Raw genomic sequence first — 18,850 nt, forward strand, 5'->3', positions numbered from 1 at the left:
TTTCTCTGGAAAGTAGCTTTGTATTTGCACTCTGGACATTTATGAATTTTGCAAAAATGAGATGTTATGAAATTCTGTAATGATGGATTTTGATGAACTGAATGGACTCCATACATTCTTAAACTACTGATATATAACAGCCAAAACAAATGTTCTCATTGAAGTCATGAAACATCTAGTTCATTTAAAAAAGAAAGTGGCTTCATAGCCGAGAGCACTGCTCTCCATAGCTGTTAAACCATTATAATAATGATTTTATATATATATACATCTTGCAGTGAAAGTCAGCTCTCTGAGATCTTGCGGGATTTGAAACCTCAATAGGGTGAATTGATTACCGGCAACAGAGAGTGTTGCTTTCCGTAGCTGTTTAATGGCTATGAAGTCTCTGCCTTAAAAAACTGTGCCTTTACACAACACACACACATATATATATATAAATAAGTTAGACTGTCACACTTATTAATACTTTGATAAACTACATGCTACTTGTTGAAAATGGGGAAAACTTGTTGAACATCTTGATGTTTTTTTTTCTTCATTATTTACTACTTGATGTAAAAGCTGCACATGTGCACTGTTGTGTGTAAATAAAACAAAGTATGCCTGGTAACTTCAATTGAATTCTGTTTAATATAACAACACACTTTGATTACATGAACAAAAGTAGATTCAGATGGCCAGCCCAAAAACAGTGATGATACAGTACGTGGATTTGTTCTCCCATCTCACTGTGCAGCTTCCTGTTGGGTGTAACATAGGGTAAAATCAATTTGGGATTGAACAATTGGAAGATAAATGCCTTGCTCAAATACACACTGATTTTGCTGAAATTAAACTGGTTACCTAAGTGTTACATGAAAATTCAGTAAGGTGTGTCTTCTATAATATATTCCAGTTCTAAGGTAGAGCTGTACTAGTGTATACTAAGGTATATCTAAATATCTAAAAAAGGAAGAGTAGAATAGAAGAGTAGCCACTTAGGTGCCTGGTCTTGAGAACCAGGGATGGTCGGTTACAGAACATGTAAACCATAGTACTCCGCTAACATTATACAATGTAACTGCTACAAAAATTGAACAAGGAATGTGCTAATATTAGTCAGAAAGAATATATACAGAATGTCTCTTATGTACATTCCCAGATTATCACGAATACATAGCGTGTATTGCGATATATCGTCATAATATATGCATATCGATTGAAAAAGTTGTACGTTTAGGAAAGTAGTACAAATTGGAATGGGAAAAGTAACAGTTGCACACCTTTTCCTGTGGTCGTGGTGAACATTGTGGCGGAGAGTGCTGGAGGAATGTCCAAAAATTGTTGAAAACATTTGTAGATAGCTTCGGGTGCCTTTTCAGAACAAAAACGAGAAAGAATGTCATGTTTGAGCACAGCCAATCACGCTACTTTGCCGGTGTTCAAGGAGATAGCTGACTGGACTGCGACGTATCACGTGATCCATCTCATGAATTCATTATTGTGATATTTCTTTTATATACACGATCAATTCGTTAATTTTGTTTGTTTTCTTTTCACACCATTCCAACTCACTACAGAAACTTCACAATTTGTTTACACTTTAAAAATGATATCTCTCTATTTTATGTGTAACTCCGTAATACTAATAGTGCTTTCTTTAAACAAATCGGGGGTGCACCGTTCCTGGAGATACTGCAATACCAGGTCGATGCGTGGAGTGGACGGAGCAAGCTCCTATTCCATCTCCCTGTTCCAAAAATCAATTTAATATATGGTCCCCGGATAGGGGACGTATCAGATATTAAACTGATAAGAACAGATACTACACTTGATCTTAGCCAAAAGGCCGAGAAGCGATACCAAACCGTGCGACGGGCGACGGAGTCCTCGTCTCTGCTGTCAGTTTCACTTATGGTTTCCCAATTTAATAAAACACGAACAAGCATATGTAGTGATGCGTAAAGGCAAGGTTTATAAAGTAAATCGCTAATTAAAAACAAAACAAATAAACAAAATGAACGAATTGATCGTGTATATAAAAGAAATATCACAATAATGAATTCATGAGATGGATCACGTGATACGTCGCAGTCCAGTCAGCTATCTCCTTGAACACCGGCAAAGTAGCGTGATTGGCTGTGCTCAAAACATGACATTCTTTCTCGTTTTTGTTCTGAAAAGGCACCCGAAGCTATCTACAAATGTTTTCAACAATTTTTGGACATTCCTCCAGCACTCTCCGCCACAATGTTCACCACGACCACAGGAAAAGGTATGCAACTGTTACTTTTGATTTTTGGAGCAGGGAGATGGAATAGGAGCTTGCTCCGTCCACTCCACGCATCGACCTGGTATTGCAGTATCTCCAGGAACGGTGCACCCCCGAATTGTTTAAAGAAAGCACTATTAGTATTACAGAGTTACACATAAAATAGAGAAATATCATTTTTCAAGTGTAAACAAATTGTGAAGTTTCTGTAGTGAGTTGGAATGGTGTGAGTCCAGAGAAGCTACATATATTAGCTAACAACACAGAACAATGGACACTACTTGCATTCTGGAATCACACGCCAATGCAGCAGGGGGCGGTAAATCATCTATGTATTAAAAGCGTGCGTGCGTGATTTTAGTACATAATATAATTCAAAATATATGGATGACACAAGAACATGAAAATTGACAATTTAGAAGTAAAAATGAAATAATAATAGTGTGTACATGATAACAAGGACCTACAGAATTTAAAAATACATTAAAACAGTAAACTAACGTCTTTAAATAATTGCGTAATTAACAGGAATAAAAGGGTTGAGTTGTAAAAACTGTTGAGGTTTAAGGTTCCGAAAACATTCCAACGCACTACAGAAACTTTTCACAATTTTTTTACACTTGAAAATATAGCTCCGTATTTTATGAGCACTACTTTATGTGCTGTTTTGTAGTACCAATTGTGCTGCAATTTTCTTTTAACTTACTCGGGGGAGCACCGTTCGTGGAAATACTGCAATATCAGGTCGATGCGTGGAGTGGACGGAGCAAGCTCCTATTCCATCTCCCTACTCCAAAAATCAATTTAATATATGGTCCCCGGATAGAGAATGTATCAGATATTAAACTGATAAGAACAGATACTACACTTGATCTTAGCCAAAAGACCAAGAAGCGACATCAGAATGAGTTACAGGCGACGGTGTCCTCCTCTCTGCTGTCAATTTCATTTATGGTTTCTCTATGCCTTTTCGTCCAGCATACTAAAACAATAACCCTCCGGTTCTGCAGAGACACCCTACTCAATTAAAATGCCCATGGATCACTGATTTCCTTCCACTCCTTTCTCTGGAAAGTAGCTTTGTATTTGCACTCTGGACATTTATGAATTTTGCAAAAATGAGATGTTATGAAATTCTGTAATGATGGATTTTGATGAACTGAATGGACTCCATACATTCTTAAACTACTGATATATAACAGCCAAAACAAATGTTCTCATTGAAGTCATGAAACATCTAGTTCATTTTAAAAAAGAAAGTGGCTTCATAGCCGAGAGCACTGCTCTCCATAGCTGTTAAACCATTATAATAATGATTTTATATATATATACATCTTGCAGTGAAAGTCAGCTCTCTGAGATCTTGCGGGATTTGAAACCTCAATAGGGTGAATTGATTACCGGCAACAGAGAGTGTTGCTTTCCGTAGCTGTTTAATGGCTATGAAGTCTCTGCCTTAAAAAACTGTGCCTTTACACAACACACACACATATATATATATAAATAAGTTAGACTGTCACACTTATTAATACTTTGATAAACTACATGCTACTTGTTGAAAATGGGGAAAACTTGTTGAACATCTTGATGTTTTTTTTTTCTTCATTATTTACTACTTGATGTAAAAGCTGCACATGTGCACTGTTGTGTGTAAATAAAACAAAGTATGCCTGGTAACTTCAATTGAATTCTGTTTAATATAACAACACACTTTGATTACATGAACAAAAGTAGATTCAGATGGCCAGCCCCAAAACAGTGATGATACAGTACGTGGATTTGTTCTCCCATCTCACTGTGCAGCTTCCTGTTGGGTGTAACATAGGGTAAAATCAATTTGGGATTGAACAATTGGAAGATAAATGCCTTGCTCAAATACACACTGATTTTGCTGAAATTAAACTGGTTACCTAAGTGTTACATGAAAATTCAGTAAGGTGTGTCTTCTATAATATATTCCAGTTCTAAGGTAGAACTGTACTAGTGTATACTAAGGTATATCTAAATATCTAAAAAAGGAAGAGTAGAATAGAAGAGTAGCCACTTAGGTGCCTGGTCTTGAGAACCAGGGATGGTCGGTTACAGAACATGTAAACCATAGTACTCCGCTAACATTATACAATGTAACTGCTACAAAAATTGAACAAGGAATGTGCTAATATTAGTCAGAAAGAATATATACAGAATGTCTCTTATGTACATTCCCAGATTATCACGAATACCTAGCGTGTATTGCGATATATCGTCATAATATATGCATATCGATTGAAAAAGTTGTACGTTTAGGAAAGTAGTACAAATTGGAATGGGAAAAGTAACAGTTGCACACCTTTTCCTGTGGTCGTGGTGAACATTGTGGCGGAGAGTGCTGGAGGAATGTCCAAAAATTGTTGAAAACATTTGTAGATAGCTTCGGGTGCCTTTTCAGAACAAAAACGAGAAAGAATGTCATGTTTTGAGCACAGCCAATCACGCTACTTTGCCGGTGTTCAAGGAGATAGCTGACTGGACTGCGACGTATCACGTGATCCATCTCATGAATTCATTATTGTGATATTTCTTTTATATACACGATCAATTCGTTAATTTTGTTTGTTTTGTTTTCACACCATTCCAACTCACTACAGAAACTTCACAATTTGTTTACACTTTAAAAATGATATCTCTCTATTTTATGTGTAACTCTGTAATACTAATAGTGCTATAATAGTGCTTTCTTTAAACAAATCGGGGGTGCACCGTTCCTGGAGATACTGCAATACCAGGTCGATGCGTGGAGTGGACGGAGCAAGCTCCTATTCCATCTCCCTGTTCCAAAAATCAATTTAATATATGGTCCCCGGATAGGGGACGTATCAGATATTAAACTGATAAGAACAGATACTACACTTGATCTTAGCCAAAAGGCCGAGAAGCGATACCAAACCGTGCGACGGGCGACGGAGTCCTCGTCTCTGCTGTCAGTTTCACTTATGGTTTCCCAATTTAATAAAACACGAACAAGCATATGTAGTGATGCGTAAAGGCAAGGTTTATAAAGTAAATCGCTAATTAAAAACAAAACAAATAAACAAAATGAACGAATTGATCGTGTATATAAAAGAAATATCACAATAATGAATTCATGAGATGGATCACGTGATACGTCGCAGTCCAGTCAGCTATCTCCTTGAACACCGGCAAAGTAGCGTGATTGGCTGTGCTCAAAACATGACATTCTTTCTCGTTTTTGTTCTGAAAAGGCACCCGAAGCTATCTACAAATGTTTTCAACAATTTTTGGACATTCCTCCAGCACTCTCCGCCACAATGTTCACCACGACCACAGGAAAAGGTATGCAACTGTTACTTTTGATTTTTGGAGCAGGGAGATGGAATAGGGGCTTGCTCCGTCCACTCCACGCATCGACCTGGTATTGCAGTATCTCCAGGAACGGTGCACCCCCGAATTGTTTAAAGAAAGCACTATTAGTATTACAGAGTTACACATAAAATAGAGAAATATCATTTTTCAAGTGTAAACAAATTGTGAAGTTTCTGTAGTGAGTTGGAATGGTGTGAGTCCAGAGAAGCTACATATATTAGCTAACAACACAGAACAATGGACACTACTTGCATTCTGGAATCACACGCCAATGCAGCAGGGGGCGGTAAATCATCTATGTATTAAAAGCGTGCGTGCGTGATTTTAGTACATAATATAATTCAAAATATATGGATGACACAAGAACATGAAAATTGACAATTTAGAAGTAAAAATGAAATAATAATAGTGTGTACATGATAACAAGGACCTACAGAATTTAAAAATACATTAAAACAGTAAACTAACGTCTTTAAATAATTGCGTAATTAACAGGAATAAAAGGGTTGAGTTGTAAAAACTGTTGAGGTTTAAGGTTCCGAAAACATTCCAACGCACTACAGAAACTTTTCACAATTTTTTTACACTTGAAAATATAGCTCCGTATTTTATGAGCACTACTTTATGTGCTGTTTTGTAGTACCAATTGTGCTGCAATTTTCTTTTAACTTATTCGGGGGAGCACCGTGCGTGGAAATACTGCAATATCAGGTCGATGCGTGGAGTGGACGGAGCAAGCTCCTATTCCATCTCCCTACTCCAAAAATCAATTTAATATATGGTCCCCGGATAGAGAATGTATCAGATATTAAACTGATAAGAACAGATACTACACTTGATCTTAGCCAAAAGGCCAAGAAGCGACATCAGAATGAGTTACAGGCGACGGTGTCCTCCTCTCTGCTGTCAATTTCATTTATGGTTTCTCTATGCCTTTTCGTCCAGCATACTAAAACAATAACCCTCCGGTTCTGCAGAGACACCCTACTCAATTAAAATGCCCATGGATCACTGATTTCCTTCCACTCCTTTCTCTGGAAAGTAGCTTTGTATTTGCACTCTGGACATTTATGAATTTTGCAAAAATGAGATGTTATGAAATTCTGTAATGATGGATTTTGATGAACTGAATGGACTCCATACATTCTTAAACTACTGATATATAACAGCCAAAACAAATGTTCTCATTGAAGTCATGAAACATCTAGTTCATTTTAAAAAAGAAAGTGGCTTCATAGCCGAGAGCACTGCTCTCCATAGCTGTTAAACCATTATAATAATGATTTTATATATATATACATCTTGCAGTGAAAGTCAGCTCTCTGAGATCTTGCGGGATTTGAAACCTCAATAGGGTGAATTGATTACCGGCAACAGAGAGTGTTGCTTTCCGTAGCTGTTTAATGGCTATGAAGTCTCTGCCTTAAAAAACTGTGCCTTTACACAACACACACACATATATATATATATAAATAAGTTAGACTGTCACACTTATTAATACTTTGATAAACTACATGCTACTTGTTGAAAATGGGGAAAACTTGTTGAACATCTTGATGTTTTTTTTTTCTTCATTATTTACTACTTGATGTAAAAGCTGCACATGTGCACTGTTGTGTGTAAATAAAACAAAGTATGCCTGGTAACTTCAATTGAATTCTGTTTAATATAACAACACACTTTGATTACATGAACAAAAGTAGATTCAGATGGCCAGCCCCAAAACAGTGATGATACAGTACGTGGATTTGTTCTCCCATCTCACTGTGCAGCTTCCTGTTGGGTGTAACATAGGGTAAAATCAATTTGGGATTGAACAATTGGAAGATAAATGCCTTGCTCAAATACACACTGATATTTGCTGAAATTAAACTGGTTACCTAAGTGTTACATGAAAATTCAGTAAGGTGTGTCTTCTATAATATATTCCAGTTCTAAGGTAGAACTGTACTAGTGTATACTAAGGTATATCTAAATATCTAAAAAAGGAAGAGTAGAATAGAAGAGTAGCCACTTAGGTGCCTGGTCTTGAGAACCAGGGATGGTCGGTTACAGAACATGTAAACCATAGTACTCCGCTAACATTATACAATGTAACTGCTACAAAAATTGAACAAGGAATGTGCTAATATTAGTCAGAAAGAATATATACAGAATGTCTCTTATGTACATTCCCAGATTATCACGAATACCTAGCGTGTATTGCGATATATCGTCATAATATATGCATATCGATTGAAAAAGTTGTACGTTTAGGAAAGTAGTACAAATTGGAATGGGAAAAGTAACAGTTGCACACCTTTTCCTGTGGTCGTGGTGAACATTGTGGCGGAGAGTGCTGGAGGAATGTCCAAAAATTGTTGAAAACATTTGTAGATAGCTTCGGGTGCCTTTTCAGAACAAAAACGAGAAAGAATGTCATGTTTTGAGCACAGCCAATCACGCTACTTTGCCGGTGTTCAAGGAGATAGCTGACTGGACTGCGACGTATCACGTGATCCATCTCATGAATTCATTATTGTGATATTTCTTTTATATACACGATCAATTCGTTAATTTTGTTTGTTTTGTTTTCACACCATTCCAACTCACTACAGAAACTTCACAATTTGTTTACACTTTAAAAATGATATCTCTCTATGTGTAACTCTGTAATACTAATAGTGCTATAATAGTGCTTTCTTTAAACAAATCGGGGGTGCACCGTTCCTGGAGATACTGCAATACCAGGTCGATGCGTGGAGTGGACGGAGCAAGCCCCTATTCCATCTCCCTGTTCCAAAAATCAATTTAATATATGGTCCCCGGATAGGGGACGTATCAGATATTAAACTGATAAGAACAGATACTACACTTGATCTTAGCCAAAAGGCCGAGAAGCGATACCAAACCGTGCGACGGGCGACGGAGTCCTCGTCTCTGCTGTCAGTTTCACTTATGGTTTCCCAATTTAATAAAACACGAACAAGCATATGTAGTGATGCGTAAAGGCAAGGTTTATAAAGTAAATCGCTAATTAAAAACAAAACAAATAAACAAAATGAACGAATTGATCGTGTATATAAAAGAAATATCACAATAATGAATTCATGAGATGGATCACGTGATACGTCGCAGTCCAGTCAGCTATCTCCTTGAACACCGGCAAAGTAGCGTGATTGGCTGTGCTCAAAACATGACATTCTTTCTCGTTTTTGTTCTGAAAAGGCACCCGAAGCTATCTACAAATGTTTTCAACAATTTTTGGACATTCCTCCAGCACTCTCCGCCACAATGTTCACCACGACCACAGGAAAAGGTATGCAACTGTTACTTTTGATTTTTGGAGCAGGGAGATGGAATAGGAGCTTGCTCCGTCCACTCCACGCATCGACCTGGTATTGCAGTATCTCCAGGAACGGTGCACCCCCGAATTGTTTAAAGAAAGCACTATTAGTATTACAGAGTTACACATAAAATAGAGAAATATCATTTTTCAAGTGTAAACAAATTGTGAAGTTTCTGTAGTGAGTTGGAATGGTGTGAGTCCAGAGAAGCTACATATATTAGCTAACAACACAGAACAATGGACACTACTTGCATTCTGGAATCACACGCCAATGCAGCAGGGGGCGGTAAATCATCTATGTATTAAAAGCGTGCGTGCGTGATTTTAGTACATAATATAATTCAAAATATATGGATGACACAAGAACATGAAAATTGACAATTTAGAAGTAAAAATGAAATAATAATAGTGTGTACATGATAACAAGGACCTACAGAATTTAAAAATACATTAAAACAGTAAACTAACGTCTTTAAATAATTGCGTAATTAACAGGAATAAAAGGGTTGAGTTGTAAAAACTGTTGAGGTTTAAGGTTCCGAAAACATTCCAACGCACTACAGAAACTTTTCACAATTTTTTTACACTTGAAAATATAGCTCCGTATTTTATGAGCACTACTTTATGTGCTGTTTTGTAGTACCAATTGTGCTGCAATTTTCTTTTAACTTATTCGGGGGAGCACCGTGCGTGGAAATACTGCAATATCAGGTCGATGCGTGGAGTGGACGGAGCAAGCTCCTATTCCATCTCCCTACTCCAAAAATCAATTTAATATATGGTCCCCGGATAGAGAATGTATCAGATATTAAACTGATAAGAACAGATACTACACTTGATCTTAGCCAAAAAGCCAAGAAGCGACATCAGAATGAGTTACAGGCGACGGTGTCCTCCTCTCTGCTGTCAATTTCATTTATGGTTTCTCTATGCCTTTTCGTCCAGCATACTAAAACAATAACCCTCCGGTTCTGCAGAGACACCCTACTCAATTAAAATGCCCATGGATCACTGATTTCCTTCCACTCCTTTCTCTGGAAAGTAGCTTTGTATTTGCACTCTGGACATTTATGAATTTTGCAAAAATGAGATGTTATGAAATTCTGTAATGATGGATTTTGATGAACTGAATGGACTCCATACATTCTTAAACTACTGATATATAACAGCCAAAACAAATGTTCTCATTGAAGTCATGAAACATCTAGTTCATTTTAAAAAAGAAAGTGGCTTCATAGCCGAGAGCACTGCTCTCCATAGCTGTTAAACCATTATAATAATGATTTTATATATATATACATCTTGCAGTGAAAGTCAGCTCTCTGAGATCTTGCGGGATTTGAAACCTCAATAGGGTGAATTGATTACCGGCAACAGAGAGTGTTGCTTTCCGTAGCTGTTTAATGGCTATGAAGTCTCTGCCTTAAAAAACTGTGCCTTTACACAACACACACACATATATATATATATATAAATAAGTTAGACTGTCACACTTATTAATACTTTGATAAACTACATGCTACTTGTTGAAAATGGGGAAAACTTGTTGAACATCTTGATGTTTTTTTTTTCTTCATTATTTACTACTTGATGTAAAAGCTGCACATGTGCACTGTTGTGTGTAAATAAAACAAAGTATGCCTGGTAACTTCAATTGAATTCTGTTTAATATAACAACACACTTTGATTACATGAACAAAAGTAGATTCAGATGGCCAGCCCCAAAACAGTGATGATACAGTACGTGGATTTGTTCTCCCATCTCACTGTGCAGCTTCCTGTTGGGTGTAACATAGGGTAAAATCAATTTGGGATTGAACAATTGGAAGATAAATGCCTTGCTCAAATACACACTGATATTTGCTGAAATTAAACTGGTTACCTAAGTGTTACATGAAAATTCAGTAAGGTGTGTCTTCTATAATATATTCCAGTTCTAAGGTAGAACTGTACTAGTGTATACTAAGGTATATCTAAATATCTAAAAAAGGAAGAGTAGAATAGAAGAGTAGCCACTTAGGTGCCTGGTCTTGAGAACCAGGGATGGTCGGTTACAGAACATGTAAACCATAGTACTCCGCTAACATTATACAATGTAACTGCTACAAAAATTGAACAAGGAATGTGCTAATATTAGTCAGAAAGAATATATACAGAATGTCTCTTATGTACATTCCCAGATTATCACGAATACATAGCGTGTATTGCGATATATCGTCATAATATATGCATATCGATTGAAAAAGTTGTACGTTTAGGAAAGTAGTACAAATTGGAATGGGAAAAGTAACAGTTGCACACCTTTTCCTGTGGTCGTGGTGAACATTGTGGCGGAGGGTGCTGGAGGAATGTCCAAAAATTGTTGAAAACATTTGTAGATAGCTTCGGGTGCCTTTTCAGAACAAAAACGAGAAAGAATGTCATGTTTTGAGCACAGCCAATCACGCTACTTTGCCGGTGTTCAAGGAGATAGCTGACTGGACTGCGACGTATCACGTGATCCATCTCTTGAATTCATTATTGTGATATTTCTTTTATATACACGATCAATTCGTTCATTTTGTTTATTTGTTTTGTTTTTAATTAGCGATTTACTTTATAAACCTTGCCTTTACGCATCACTACATATGCTTGTTCGTGTTTTATTAAATTGGGAAACCATAAGTGAAACTGACAGCAGAGACGAGGACTCCGTCGCCCGTCGCACGGTTTGGTATCGCTTCTCGGCCTTTTGGCTAAGATCAAGTGTAGTATCTGTTCTTATCAGTTTAATATCTGATACGTCCCCTATCCGGGGACCATATATTAAATTGATTTTTGGAGCAGGGAGATGGAATAGGGGCTTGCTCCGTCCACTCCACGCATCGACCTGGTATTGCAGTATCTCCAGGAACGGTGCACCCCCGAATTGTTTAAAGAAAGCACTATTAGTATTACAGAGTTACACATAAAATAGAGAAATATCATTTTTCAAGTGTAAACAAATTGTGAAGTTTCTGTAGTGAGTTGGAATGGTGTGAGTCCAGAGAAGCTACATATATTAGCTAACAACACAGAACAATGGACACTACTTGCATTCTGGAATCACACGCCAATGCAGCAGGGGGCGGTAAATCATCTATGTATTAAAAGCGTGCGTGCGTGATTTTAGTACATAATATAATTAAAAATATATGGATGACACAAGAACATGAAAATTGACAATTTAGAAGTAAAAATGAAATAATAATAGTGTGTACATGATAACAAGGACCTACAGAATTTAAAAATACATTAAACAGTAAACTAACGTCTTTAAATAATTGCGTAATTAACAGGAATAAAAGGGTTGAGTTGTAAAAACTGTTGAGGTTTAAGGTTCCGAAAACATTCCAACGCACTACAGAAACTTTTCACAATTTTTTTACACTTGAAAATATAGCTCCGTATTTTATGAGCACTACTTTATGTGCTGTTTTGTAGTACCAATTGTGCTGCAATTTTCTTTTAACTTATTCGGGGGAGCACCGTTCGTGGAAATACTGCAATATCAGGTCGATGCGTGGAGTGGACGGAGCAAGCTCCTATTCCATCTCCCTACTCCAAAAATCAATTTAATATATGGTCCCCGGATAGAGAATGTATCAGATATTAAACTGATAAGAACAGATACTACACTTGATCTTAGCCAAAAGGCCAAGAAGCGACATCAGAATGAGTTACAGGCGACGGTGTCCTCCTCTCTGCTGTCAATTTCATTTATGGTTTCTCTATGCCTTTTCGTCCAGCATACTAAAACAATAACCCTCCGGTTCTGCAGAGACACCCTACTCAATTAAAATGCCCATGGATCACTGATTTCCTTCCACTCCTTTCTCTGGAAAGTAGCTTTGTATTTGCACTCTGGACATTTATGAATTTTGCAAAAATGAGATGTTATGAAATTCTGTAATGATGGATTTTGATGAACTGAATGGACTCCATACATTCTTAAACTACTGATATATAACAGCCAAAACAAATGTTCTCATTGAAGTCATGAAACATCTAGTTCATTTTAAAAAAGAAAGTGGCTTCATAGCCGAGAGCACTGCTCTCCATAGCTGTTAAACCATTATAATAATGATTTTATATATATATACATCTTGCAGTGAAAGTCAGCTCTCTGAGATCTTGCGGGATTTGAAACCTCAATAGGGTGAATTGATTACCGGCAACAGAGAGTGTTGCTTTCCGTAGCTGTTTAATGGCTATGAAGTCTCTGCCTTAAAAAACTGTGCCTTTACACAACACACACACATATATATATATAAATAAGTTAGACTGTCACACTTATTAATACTTTGATAAACTACATGCTACTTGTTGAAAATGGGGAAAACTTGTTGAACATCTTGATGTTTTTTTTTTCTTCATTATTTACTACTTGATGTAAAAGCTGCACATGTGCACTGTTGTGTGTAAATAAAACAAAGTATGCCTGGTAACTTCAATTGAATTCTGTTTAATATAACAACACACTTTGATTACATGAACAAAAGTAGATTCAGATGGCCAGCCCCAAAACAGTGATGATACAGTACGTGGATTTGTTCTCCCATCTCACTGTGCAGCTTCCTGTTGGGTGTAACATAGGGTAAAATCAATTTGGGATTGAACAATTGGAAGATAAATGCCTTGCTCAAATACACACTGATATTTGCTGAAATTAAACTGGTTACCTAAGTGTTACATGAAAATTCAGTAAGGTGTGTCTTCTATAATATATTCCAGTTCTAAGGTAGAACTGTACTAGTGTATACTAAGGTATATCTAAATATCTAAAAAAGGAAGAGTAGAATAGAAGAGTAGCCACTTAGGTGCCTGGTCTTGAGAACCAGGGATGGTCGGTTACAGAACATGTAAACCATAGTACTCCGCTAATATTATACAATGTAACTGCTACAAAAATTGAACAAGGAATGTGCTAATATTAGTCAGAAAGAATATATATACACAATGTCTCGAATGTACATTCACATATTCTAGCGAATACATAGCGTGTATTGCGATATATCGTCATAATATATGCATATCGATTGAAAAAAGTTGTACGTTTAGGAAAGTAGTACAAATTGGAATGGGAAAAGTAACAGTTGCACACCTTTTCCTGTGGTCGTGGTGAACATTGTGGCGGAGAGTGCTGGAGGAATGTCCAAAAATTGTTGAAAACATTTGTAGATAGCTTCGGGTGCCTTTTCAGAACAAAAACGAGAAAGAATGTCATGTTTTGAGCACAGCCAATCACGCTACTTTGTCGGTGTTCAAGGAGATAGCTGACTGGACTGCGATGTATCACGTGATCCATCTCATGAATTCATTATTGTGATATTTCTTTTATATACACGATCAATTCGTTCATTTTGTTTATTTGTTTTGTTTTTAATTAGTGATTTACTTTATAAACCTTGCCTTTACGCATCATTACATATGCTTGTTCGTGTTTTATTAAATTGGGAAACCATAAGTGAAACTGACAGCAGAGACGAGGACTCCGTCGCCCGTCGCACGGTTTGGTATCGCTTCTCGGCCTTTTGGCTAAGATCAAGTGTAGTATCTGTTCTTATCAGTTTAATATCTGATACGTCCCCTATCCGGGGACCATATATTAAATTGATTTTTGGAGCAGGGAGATGGAATAGGAGCTTGCTCCGTCCACTCCACGCATCGACCTGGTATTGCAGTATCTCCAGGAACGGTGCACCCCTGAATTGTTTAAAGAAAGTACTAATAGTATTACAGAGTTAAACATAAAATAGAGAGATATCATTTTTCAAATGTAAACAAATTGTGAAGTTTCTATAGTGAGTTGGAATGGTGTGGGTCCAGAGAAGCTACATATATTAGCTAACAACACAGAACAATGGACACTATTTGCATTCTGGAATCACACGCCAATGCAGCAGGGGGCGGTAAATCATCTATGTATTAAAAGCGTGCGTGCGTGATTTTAGTACATAATATAATTAAAAATATATGGATGACACAAGAACATGAAAATTGACAATTTAGAAGTAAAAATGAAATAATAATAGTGTGTACATGATAACAAGGACCTACAGAATTTAAAAATACATTAAAACAGTAAACTAACATCTTTAAATAATTGCGTAATTAACAGGAATAAAAGGGTTGAGTTGTAAAAACTGTTGAGGTTTAAGGTTCTGAAAACATTCCAACGCACTACAGAAACTTTTCACAATTTTTTTACACTTGAAAATATAGCTCCGTATTTTATGAGCACTACTTTATGTGCTGTTTTGCAGTACCAATTGTGCTGCAATTTTCTTTTAACTTATTCGGGGGAGCACCGTTCCTGGAGATACTGCAATATCAGGTCGATGCGTGGAGTGGACGGAGCAAGCTCCTATTCCATCTCCCTACTCCAAAAATCAATTTAATATATGGTCCCCGGATAGAGAACGTATCTGATATTAAACTGATAAGAACAGATACTACACTTGATCTTAGCCAAAAGGCCGAGAAGCGATATCAGAATGAGTTACAGGCGACGGTGTCCTCCTCTCTGCTGTCAATTTCATTTATGGTTTCTCTATGCCTTTTCGTCCAGCATACTAAAACAATAACCCTCCGGTTCTGCAGAGACACTCTCCTCAATTAAAATGCCCATGGATCACTGATTTCCTTCCACTCCTTTCTCTGGAAAGTAGCTTTGTATTTGCACTCTGAACATTTATGTATTTTGCAAAAATGAGATGTTATGAAGTTCTGTAATGATGGATTTTGATGAACTGAATGGACTCCATACATTCTTAAACTACTGATATATAACAGCCAAAACAAATGTTCTCATTGAAGTCATGAAACATCTAGTTCATTTTAAAAAAGGAAGTGGCTTCATAGCCGAGAGCACTGCTCTCCATAGCTGTTAAACCATTATAATAATGATTTTATATATATATACATCTTGCAGTGAAAGTCAGCTCTCTGAGATCTTGTGGGATTTGAAACCTCAATAGGGTGAATTGATTACCGGCAACAGAGAGTGTTGCTTTCCGTAGCTGTTTAATGGCTATGAAGTCTCTGCCTTAAAAAACTGTGCCTTTACACAACACACACACATATATGCTATTTGTTGAAAATGGGGAAATCACGCTGCGTTGCCGGTGTTCAATGAGATACCTGATTGGACTGCGATGTATCACGTGATCCACCTCATGAATTCATTATCGTGATATTTCTTTTTATAAACACGAGCAATTCGTTCATTTTGTTTATTTGTTTTGTTTTTAATTAGTGATTTAATCTATAAACCTTGACTAAACGTATCAGCGTAGACGAGGACACAGTCGGCCGTAGACCAGTCTGGTATCGCTTCTCGGCCTTTTGGCTAAGATCAAGTGTAGTATCTGTTCTTATCAGTTTAATATCTGATATGTCTCCCATCCGGGGACCATATATTAAATTGATTTTTGGAGCAGGGAGATGGAATAGGGGCTTCTTCCGTCCACTCCGCGCATCGACCTGGTATTGCAGTATCTCCAGGAGCGGTGCACCCCAAAGTATGTTTAAAGAAACTTATAATGCTGCTGTTATTATTATTAATACTGCAAAATTCCACATATAGGACTTACAAAACACGTAGCTGTCATTTTTCCAAGTGTAAACAAACTGAAATATTTCTATAGTGAGTTAAAATGGTGTGACTCCAGAATGTTTTTAGAACTCAGCTTTTATTCCTTTTTAAAAAATGTTAATTTACTGTTTTAATGTATTTTAAAATTGTTTAGGTCCTTGTTATCATGTACACACTGTTATTATTTTATTTTTACTTCTAAATTGCCATTTGATTTTTCATGGTCTTGTGTCATCCATATATTTTAAATTATATTTTGTACTAAAATCACATACGCACGCTTTTAATGCTTGTCCATTCGGCTGCTCCCGTTTTTGTGTTCGGGGTCGCTACAGCGGGCACGCTTTTAATACATATACTCAACAAAAATATAAATGCAACACTTTTGGTTTTGCTCCTATTTTGTATGAGATGAACTCAAATATCTAAAACTTTTTCCACATACACAATATCACCATTTCCCTCAAATATTGTTCACAAACCAGTCTAAATCTGTGATAGTGAGCACTTCTCCTTTGCTGAGATAATCCATCCCACCTCACAGGTGTGCCATATCAAGATGCTGATTAGACACCATGATTAGTGCACAGGTGTGCCTTAGACTGTCCACAATAAAAGGCCACTCTGAAAGGTGCAGTTTTGTTTTATTGAGGGGGGATACCAGTCAGTATCTGGTGTGACCACCATTTGCCTCATGCAGTGCAACACATCTCCTTGGCATCATCTGTGAAGAGAACACCTCTCCAACGTGCCAAACGCCAGTGAATGTGAGCATTTACCCACTCAAGTCGGTTATGGCGATGAACTGGAGTCAGGTCGAGACCCCGATGAGGACGACGAGCATGTAGATGAGCTTCCCTGAGACAGTTTCTGACAGTTTGTGCAGAAATTCTTTGGTTATGCAAACCGATTGTTTCAGCAGCTGTCCGAGTGGCTGGTCTCAGACGATCTTGGAGGTGAACATGCTGGATGTGGAGGTCCTGGGCTGGTGTGGTTACACGTGGTCTGCGGTTGTGAGGCTGGTTGGATGTACTGCCAAATTCTCTGAAACGCCTTTGGAGACGGCTTATGGTAGAGAAATGAACATTCAATACACGAGCAACAGCTCTGGTTGACATTCCTGCTGTCAGCATGCCAATTGCACGCTCCCTCAAATCTTGTGACATCTATGGCATTGTGCTGTGTGATAAAACTGCACCTTTCAGAGTGGCCTTTTATTGTGGGCAGTCTAAGGCACACCTGTGCACTAATCATGGTGTCTAATCAGCATCTTGATATGGCACACCTGTGAGGTGGGATGGATTATCTCAGCAAAGGAGAAGTGCTCACTATCACAGATTTAGACTGGTTTGTGAACAATATTTGAGGGAAATGGTGATATTGTGTATGTGGAAAAAGTTTTAGATCTTTGAGTTCATCTCATACAAAATGGGAGCAAAAACAAAAGTGTTGCGTTTATATTTTTGTTGAGTGTAGATAATTTACCGCCCCCTGCTGGATTGGCATATGATTCCATAATGTAAATAGTCGTTCACAACGTTCACTGGTGTTTGCTAATAGCTGAAATCACACAAAATATGGGACAGATACAAAATAGACAATAAGAAAATAATAGACAGGTATTAAAAACAAATATTACACTTAACCTTAAACAAAAGACCGAAAAGGAACACCAGCCTGATGTACAGGCGACGGTGTCCTCGTTTCTGCTGTCAGTTTCATTTATGGTTTCTCAATTTATTCAACACGTACAAACATATGCAGTGATGCGTAAAGGCAATGTTTATAAAGTAAATCGCTAATTAAAAACAAAACAAACTGCCCGAATTGCTCATGTTTGTAAAAAGAAAAGTCAGGATAGTAAATTCAGGAGTTGGATCACGTGATGCGTTGCAGTCCAATCAACTATCTCCTTGAACACCGGCAAAGTAGCGTGATTGGCTGTGCACAAAATATGACATTCTTTCTTTTTGTTCTGAAAAGGCACCGAAGCTATCTACAAACGTTTTCAACAATTTTTTGGACATTCCTCCAGCACTCTCCGCCACAATGTTCACCACGTCCACGGGAAAAGGTGTGCAACTGTTACTTTTCCCATTCCAATTTGTACTACTTTCCTAAACGTCCAACGTTTTTCAATCGATATGCATATATTATGACGATATATCGCAATACACGCTAGGTATTCGCTAGAATATGTGAATGTACATTCGAGACATTGTGTATATATATTCTTTCTGACTAATATTAGCACTTTCCTTGTTCATTTTTTGTAGCAGTTACATTATAT

At 37.3% G+C, this 18,850-nt stretch overlaps 11 non-coding genes and 3 pseudogenes across 11 annotated transcripts; 6 read left to right on the forward strand and 8 right to left on the reverse strand.

Moving 5' to 3' along the window:
* Positions 1-1,652: 1,652 nt before the first annotated feature.
* LOC117503633 lies at positions 1,653-1,843 on the reverse strand. Its single transcript, XR_004558596.1, has one exon. It is a non-coding gene; the product is annotated as a U2 spliceosomal RNA (small nuclear RNA).
* A 365-nt stretch (positions 1,844-2,208) lies between these two features.
* Positions 2,209-2,370, forward strand: LOC117503672 (annotated as a pseudogene).
* Positions 2,371-2,961: 591 nt separating this feature from the next.
* LOC117503661 lies at positions 2,962-3,152 on the reverse strand. The gene has a single exon (XR_004558622.1). It is a non-coding gene; the product is annotated as a U2 spliceosomal RNA (small nuclear RNA).
* A 1,830-nt stretch (positions 3,153-4,982) lies between these two features.
* LOC117503635 lies at positions 4,983-5,173 on the reverse strand. The gene has a single exon (XR_004558597.1). It is a non-coding gene; the product is annotated as a U2 spliceosomal RNA (small nuclear RNA).
* Positions 5,174-5,538: 365 nt separating this feature from the next.
* Positions 5,539-5,700, forward strand: LOC117503674 (annotated as a pseudogene).
* Positions 5,701-6,291: 591 nt separating this feature from the next.
* LOC117503657 lies at positions 6,292-6,482 on the reverse strand. The gene has a single exon (XR_004558618.1). It is a non-coding gene; the product is annotated as a U2 spliceosomal RNA (small nuclear RNA).
* Positions 6,483-8,310: 1,828 nt separating this feature from the next.
* LOC117503636 lies at positions 8,311-8,501 on the reverse strand. Its single transcript, XR_004558598.1, has one exon. It is a non-coding gene; the product is annotated as a U2 spliceosomal RNA (small nuclear RNA).
* A 365-nt stretch (positions 8,502-8,866) lies between these two features.
* On the forward strand, positions 8,867-9,028 carry LOC117503673 (annotated as a pseudogene).
* A 591-nt stretch (positions 9,029-9,619) lies between these two features.
* Positions 9,620-9,810, reverse strand: LOC117503659. Its single transcript, XR_004558620.1, has one exon. It is a non-coding gene; the product is annotated as a U2 spliceosomal RNA (small nuclear RNA).
* A 1,850-nt stretch (positions 9,811-11,660) lies between these two features.
* LOC117503639 lies at positions 11,661-11,851 on the forward strand. The gene has a single exon (XR_004558601.1). It is a non-coding gene; the product is annotated as a U2 spliceosomal RNA (small nuclear RNA).
* Positions 11,852-12,441: 590 nt separating this feature from the next.
* LOC117503655 lies at positions 12,442-12,632 on the reverse strand. The gene has a single exon (XR_004558616.1). It is a non-coding gene; the product is annotated as a U2 spliceosomal RNA (small nuclear RNA).
* Positions 12,633-14,481: 1,849 nt separating this feature from the next.
* LOC117503632 lies at positions 14,482-14,672 on the forward strand. The gene has a single exon (XR_004558595.1). It is a non-coding gene; the product is annotated as a U2 spliceosomal RNA (small nuclear RNA).
* A 591-nt stretch (positions 14,673-15,263) lies between these two features.
* Positions 15,264-15,454, reverse strand: LOC117503654. The gene has a single exon (XR_004558615.1). It is a non-coding gene; the product is annotated as a U2 spliceosomal RNA (small nuclear RNA).
* Positions 15,455-16,294: 840 nt separating this feature from the next.
* LOC117503651 lies at positions 16,295-16,485 on the forward strand. Its single transcript, XR_004558612.1, has one exon. It is a non-coding gene; the product is annotated as a U2 spliceosomal RNA (small nuclear RNA).
* The last annotated feature ends 2,365 nt before the right edge of the window (positions 16,486-18,850 follow it).

The sequence above is a fragment of the Thalassophryne amazonica genome, chromosome 21, assembly GCF_902500255.1.
Source record: "Thalassophryne amazonica chromosome 21, fThaAma1.1, whole genome shotgun sequence".
Classification (NCBI taxonomy): domain Eukaryota; kingdom Metazoa; phylum Chordata; class Actinopteri; order Batrachoidiformes; family Batrachoididae; genus Thalassophryne; species Thalassophryne amazonica.